This window comes from Sphaerodactylus townsendi, linkage group LG14 (assembly GCF_021028975.2).
Source record: "Sphaerodactylus townsendi isolate TG3544 linkage group LG14, MPM_Stown_v2.3, whole genome shotgun sequence".
In the NCBI taxonomy this organism is placed as follows: domain Eukaryota; kingdom Metazoa; phylum Chordata; class Lepidosauria; order Squamata; family Sphaerodactylidae; genus Sphaerodactylus; species Sphaerodactylus townsendi.
In genome coordinates this window covers 39,642,834-39,648,833 of record NC_059438.1, presented here as the reverse complement: position 1 = coordinate 39,648,833, position 6,000 = coordinate 39,642,834, and positions in this window count along the sequence as shown.

Below are 6,000 nucleotides of genomic sequence, written 5' to 3'. Positions count from 1 at the left end.
GGGGGGTGGGGGGGGGGGGGGGTGGGGGGGGGGGGGGGTGGGGGGGGGGGGGGGTGGGGGGGGGGGGGGGTGGGGGGGGGGGGGGGTGGGGGGGGGGGGGGGTGGGGGGGGGGGGGGGTGGGGGGGGGGGGGGGTGGGGGGGGGGGGGGGTGGGGGGGGGGGGGGGTGGGGGGGGGGGGGGGTGGGGGGGGGGGGGGGTGGGGGGGGGGGGGGGTGGGGGGGGGGGGGGGTGGGGGGGGGGGGGGGTGGGGGGGGGGGGGGGTGGGGGGGGGGGGGGGTGGGGGGGGGGGGGGGTGGGGGGGGGGGGGGGTGGGGGGGGGGGGGGGTGGGGGGGGGGGGGGGTGGGGGGGGGGGGGGGTGGGGGGGGGGGGGGGTGGGGGGGGGGGGGGGTGGGGGGGGGGGGGGGTGGGGGGGGGGGGGGGTGGGGGGGGGGGGGGGTGGGGGGGGGGGGGGGTGGGGGGGGGGGGGGGTGGGGGGGGGGGGGGGTGGGGGGGGGGGGGGGTGGGGGGGGGGGGGGGTGGGGGGGGGGGGGGGTGGGGGGGGGGGGGGGTGGGGGGGGGGGGGGGTGGGGGGGGGGGGGGGTGGGGGGGGGGGGGGGTGGGGGGGGGGGGGGGTGGGGGGGGGGGGGGGTGGGGGGGGGGGGGGGTGGGGGGGGGGGGGGGTGGGGGGGGGGGGGGGTGGGGGGGGGGGGGGGTGGGGGGGGGGGGGGGTGGGGGGGGGGGGGGGTGGGGGGGGGGGGGGGTGGGGGGGGGGGGGGGTGGGGGGGGGGGGGGGTGGGGGGGGGGGGGGGTGGGGGGGGGGGGGGGTGGGGGGGGGGGGGGGTGGGGGGGGGGGGGGGTGGGGGGGGGGGGGGGTGGGGGGGGGGGGGGGTGGGGGGGGGGGGGGGTGGGGGGGGGGGGGGGTGGGGGGGGGGGGGGGTGGGGGGGGGGGGGGGTGGGGGGGGGGGGGGGTGGGGGGGGGGGGGGGTGGGGGGGGGGGGGGGTGGGGGGGGGGGGGGGTGGGGGGGGGGGGGGGTGGGGGGGGGGGGGGGTGGGGGGGGGGGGGGGTGGGGGGGGGGGGGGGTGGGGGGGGGGGGGGGTGGGGGGGGGGGGGGGTGGGGGGGGGGGGGGGTGGGGGGGGGGGGGGGTGGGGGGGGGGGGGGGTGGGGGGGGGGGGGGGTGGGGGGGGGGGGGGGTGGGGGGGGGGGGGGGTGGGGGGGGGGGGGGGTGGGGGGGGGGGGGGGTGGGGGGGGGGGGGGGTGGGGGGGGGGGGGGGTGGGGGGGGGGGGGGGTGGGGGGGGGGGGGGGTGGGGGGGGGGGGGGGTGGGGGGGGGGGGGGGTGGGGGGGGGGGGGGGTGGGGGGGGGGGGGGGTGGGGGGGGGGGGGGGTGGGGGGGGGGGGGGGTGGGGGGGGGGGGGGGTGGGGGGGGGGGGGGGTGGGGGGGGGGGGGGGTGGGGGGGGGGGGGGGTGGGGGGGGGGGGGGGTGGGGGGGGGGGGGGGTGGGGGGGGGGGGGGGTGGGGGGGGGGGGGGGTGGGGGGGGGGGGGGGTGGGGGGGGGGGGGGGTGGGGGGGGGGGGGGGTGGGGGGGGGGGGGGGTGGGGGGGGGGGGGGGTGGGGGGGGGGGGGGGTGGGGGGGGGGGGGGGTGGGGGGGGGGGGGGGTGGGGGGGGGGGGGGGTGGGGGGGGGGGGGGGTGGGGGGGGGGGGGGGTGGGGGGGGGGGGGGGTGGGGGGGGGGGGGGGTGGGGGGGGGGGGGGGTGGGGGGGGGGGGGGGTGGGGGGGGGGGGGGGTGGGGGGGGGGGGGGGTGGGGGGGGGGGGGGGTGGGGGGGGGGGGGGGTGGGGGGGGGGGGGGGTGGGGGGGGGGGGGGGTGGGGGGGGGGGGGGGTGGGGGGGGGGGGGGGTGGGGGGGGGGGGGGGTGGGGGGGGGGGGGGGTGGGGGGGGGGGGGGGTGGGGGGGGGGGGGGGTGGGGGGGGGGGGGGGTGGGGGGGGGGGGGGGTGGGGGGGGGGGGGGGTGGGGGGGGGGGGGGGTGGGGGGGGGGGGGGGTGGGGGGGGGGGGGGGTGGGGGGGGGGGGGGGTGGGGGGGGGGGGGGGTGGGGGGGGGGGGGGGTGGGGGGGGGGGGGGGTGGGGGGGGGGGGGGGTGGGGGGGGGGGGGGGTGGGGGGGGGGGGGGGTGGGGGGGGGGGGGGGTGGGGGGGGGGGGGGGTGGGGGGGGGGGGGGGTGGGGGGGGGGGGGGGTGGGGGGGGGGGGGGGTGGGGGGGGGGGGGGGTGGGGGGGGGGGGGGGTGGGGGGGGGGGGGGGTGGGGGGGGGGGGGGGTGGGGGGGGGGGGGGGTGGGGGGGGGGGGGGGTGGGGGGGGGGGGGGGTGGGGGGGGGGGGGGGTGGGGGGGGGGGGGGGTGGGGGGGGGGGGGGGTGGGGGGGGGGGGGGGTGGGGGGGGGGGGGGGTGGGGGGGGGGGGGGGTGGGGGGGGGGGGGGGTGGGGGGGGGGGGGGGTGGGGGGGGGGGGGGGTGGGGGGGGGGGGGGGTGGGGGGGGGGGGGGGTGGGGGGGGGGGGGGGTGGGGGGGGGGGGGGGTGGGGGGGGGGGGGGGTGGGGGGGGGGGGGGGTGGGGGGGGGGGGGGGTGGGGGGGGGGGGGGGTGGGGGGGGGGGGGGGTGGGGGGGGGGGGGGGTGGGGGGGGGGGGGGGTGGGGGGGGGGGGGGGTGGGGGGGGGGGGGGGTGGGGGGGGGGGGGGGTGGGGGGGGGGGGGGGTGGGGGGGGGGGGGGGTGGGGGGGGGGGGGGGTGGGGGGGGGGGGGGGTGGGGGGGGGGGGGGGTGGGGGGGGGGGGGGGTGGGGGGGGGGGGGGGTGGGGGGGGGGGGGGGTGGGGGGGGGGGGGGGTGGGGGGGGGGGGGGGTGGGGGGGGGGGGGGGTGGGGGGGGGGGGGGGTGGGGGGGGGGGGGGGTGGGGGGGGGGGGGGGTGGGGGGGGGGGGGGGTGGGGGGGGGGGGGGGTGGGGGGGGGGGGGGGTGGGGGGGGGGGGGGGTGGGGGGGGGGGGGGGTGGGGGGGGGGGGGGGTGGGGGGGGGGGGGGGTGGGGGGGGGGGGGGGTGGGGGGGGGGGGGGGTGGGGGGGGGGGGGGGTGGGGGGGGGGGGGGGTGGGGGGGGGGGGGGGTGGGGGGGGGGGGGGGTGGGGGGGGGGGGGGGTGGGGGGGGGGGGGGGTGGGGGGGGGGGGGGGTGGGGGGGGGGGGGGGTGGGGGGGGGGGGGGGTGGGGGGGGGGGGGGGTGGGGGGGGGGGGGGGTGGGGGGGGGGGGGGGTGGGGGGGGGGGGGGGTGGGGGGGGGGGGGGGTGGGGGGGGGGGGGGGTGGGGGGGGGGGGGGGTGGGGGGGGGGGGGGGTGGGGGGGGGGGGGGGTGGGGGGGGGGGGGGGTGGGGGGGGGGGGGGGTGGGGGGGGGGGGGGGTGGGGGGGGGGGGGGGTGGGGGGGGGGGGGGGTGGGGGGGGGGGGGGGTGGGGGGGGGGGGGGGTGGGGGGGGGGGGGGGTGGGGGGGGGGGGGGGTGGGGGGGGGGGGGGGTGGGGGGGGGGGGGGGTGGGGGGGGGGGGGGGTGGGGGGGGGGGGGGGTGGGGGGGGGGGGGGGTGGGGGGGGGGGGGGGTGGGGGGGGGGGGGGGTGGGGGGGGGGGGGGGTGGGGGGGGGGGGGGGTGGGGGGGGGGGGGGGTGGGGGGGGGGGGGGGTGGGGGGGGGGGGGGGTGGGGGGGGGGGGGGGTGGGGGGGGGGGGGGGTGGGGGGGGGGGGGGGTGGGGGGGGGGGGGGGTGGGGGGGGGGGGGGGTGGGGGGGGGGGGGGGTGGGGGGGGGGGGGGGTGGGGGGGGGGGGGGGTGGGGGGGGGGGGGGGTGGGGGGGGGGGGGGGTGGGGGGGGGGGGGGGTGGGGGGGGGGGGGGGTGGGGGGGGGGGGGGGTGGGGGGGGGGGGGGGTGGGGGGGGGGGGGGGTGGGGGGGGGGGGGGGTGGGGGGGGGGGGGGGTGGGGGGGGGGGGGGGTGGGGGGGGGGGGGGGTGGGGGGGGGGGGGGGTGGGGGGGGGGGGGGGTGGGGGGGGGGGGGGGTGGGGGGGGGGGGGGGTGGGGGGGGGGGGGGGTGGGGGGGGGGGGGGGTGGGGGGGGGGGGGGGTGGGGGGGGGGGGGGGTGGGGGGGGGGGGGGGTGGGGGGGGGGGGGGGTGGGGGGGGGGGGGGGTGGGGGGGGGGGGGGGTGGGGGGGGGGGGGGGTGGGGGGGGGGGGGGGTGGGGGGGGGGGGGGGTGGGGGGGGGGGGGGGTGGGGGGGGGGGGGGGTGGGGGGGGGGGGGGGTGGGGGGGGGGGGGGGTGGGGGGGGGGGGGGGTGGGGGGGGGGGGGGGTGGGGGGGGGGGGGGGTGGGGGGGGGGGGGGGTGGGGGGGGGGGGGGGTGGGGGGGGGGGGGGGTGGGGGGGGGGGGGGGTGGGGGGGGGGGGGGGTGGGGGGGGGGGGGGGTGGGGGGGGGGGGGGGTGGGGGGGGGGGGGGGTGGGGGGGGGGGGGGGTGGGGGGGGGGGGGGGTGGGGGGGGGGGGGGGTGGGGGGGGGGGGGGGTGGGGGGGGGGGGGGGTGGGGGGGGGGGGGGGTGGGGGGGGGGGGGGGTGGGGGGGGGGGGGGGTGGGGGGGGGGGGGGGTGGGGGGGGGGGGGGGTGGGGGGGGGGGGGGGTGGGGGGGGGGGGGGGTGGGGGGGGGGGGGGGTGGGGGGGGGGGGGGGTGGGGGGGGGGGGGGGTGGGGGGGGGGGGGGGTGGGGGGGGGGGGGGGTGGGGGGGGGGGGGGGTGGGGGGGGGGGGGGGTGGGGGGGGGGGGGGGTGGGGGGGGGGGGGGGTGGGGGGGGGGGGGGGTGGGGGGGGGGGGGGGTGGGGGGGGGGGGGGGTGGGGGGGGGGGGGGGTGGGGGGGGGGGGGGGTGGGGGGGGGGGGGGGTGGGGGGGGGGGGGGGTGGGGGGGGGGGGGGGTGGGGGGGGGGGGGGGTGGGGGGGGGGGGGGGTGGGGGGGGGGGGGGGTGGGGGGGGGGGGGGGTGGGGGGGGGGGGGGGTGGGGGGGGGGGGGGGTGGGGGGGGGGGGGGGTGGGGGGGGGGGGGGGTGGGGGGGGGGGGGGGTGGGGGGGGGGGGGGGTGGGGGGGGGGGGGGGTGGGGGGGGGGGGGGGTGGGGGGGGGGGGGGGTGGGGGGGGGGGGGGGTGGGGGGGGGGGGGGGTGGGGGGGGGGGGGGGTGGGGGGGGGGGGGGGTGGGGGGGGGGGGGGGTGGGGGGGGGGGGGGGTGGGGGGGGGGGGGGGTGGGGGGGGGGGGGGGTGGGGGGGGGGGGGGGTGGGGGGGGGGGGGGGTGGGGGGGGGGGGGGGTGGGGGGGGGGGGGGGTGGGGGGGGGGGGGGGTGGGGGGGGGGGGGGGTGGGGGGGGGGGGGGGTGGGGGGGGGGGGGGGTGGGGGGGGGGGGGGGTGGGGGGGGGGGGGGGTGGGGGGGGGGGGGGGTGGGGGGGGGGGGGGGTGGGGGGGGGGGGGGGTGGGGGGGGGGGGGGGTGGGGGGGGGGGGGGGTGGGGGGGGGGGGGGGTGGGGGGGGGGGGGGGTGGGGGGGGGGGGGGGTGGGGGGGGGGGGGGGTGGGGGGGGGGGGGGGTGGGGGGGGGGGGGGGTGGGGGGGGGGGGGGGTGGGGGGGGGGGGGGGTGGGGGGGGGGGGGGGTGGGGGGGGGGGGGGGTGGGGGGGGGGGGGGGTGGGGGGGGGGGGGGGTGGGGGGGGGGGGGGGTGGGGGGGGGGGGGGGTGGGGGGGGGGGGGGGTGGGGGGGGGGGGGGGTGGGGGGGGGGGGGGGTGGGGGGGGGGGGGGGTGGGGGGGGGGGGGGGTGGGGGGGGGGGGGGGTGGGGGGGGGGGGGGGTGGGGGGGGGGGGGGGTGGGGGGGGGGGGGGGTGGGGGGGGGGGGGGGTGGGGGGGGGGGGGGGTGGGGGGGGGGGGGGGTGGGGGGGGGGGGGGGTGGGGGGGGGGGGGGGTGGGGGGGGGGGGGGGTGGGGGGGGG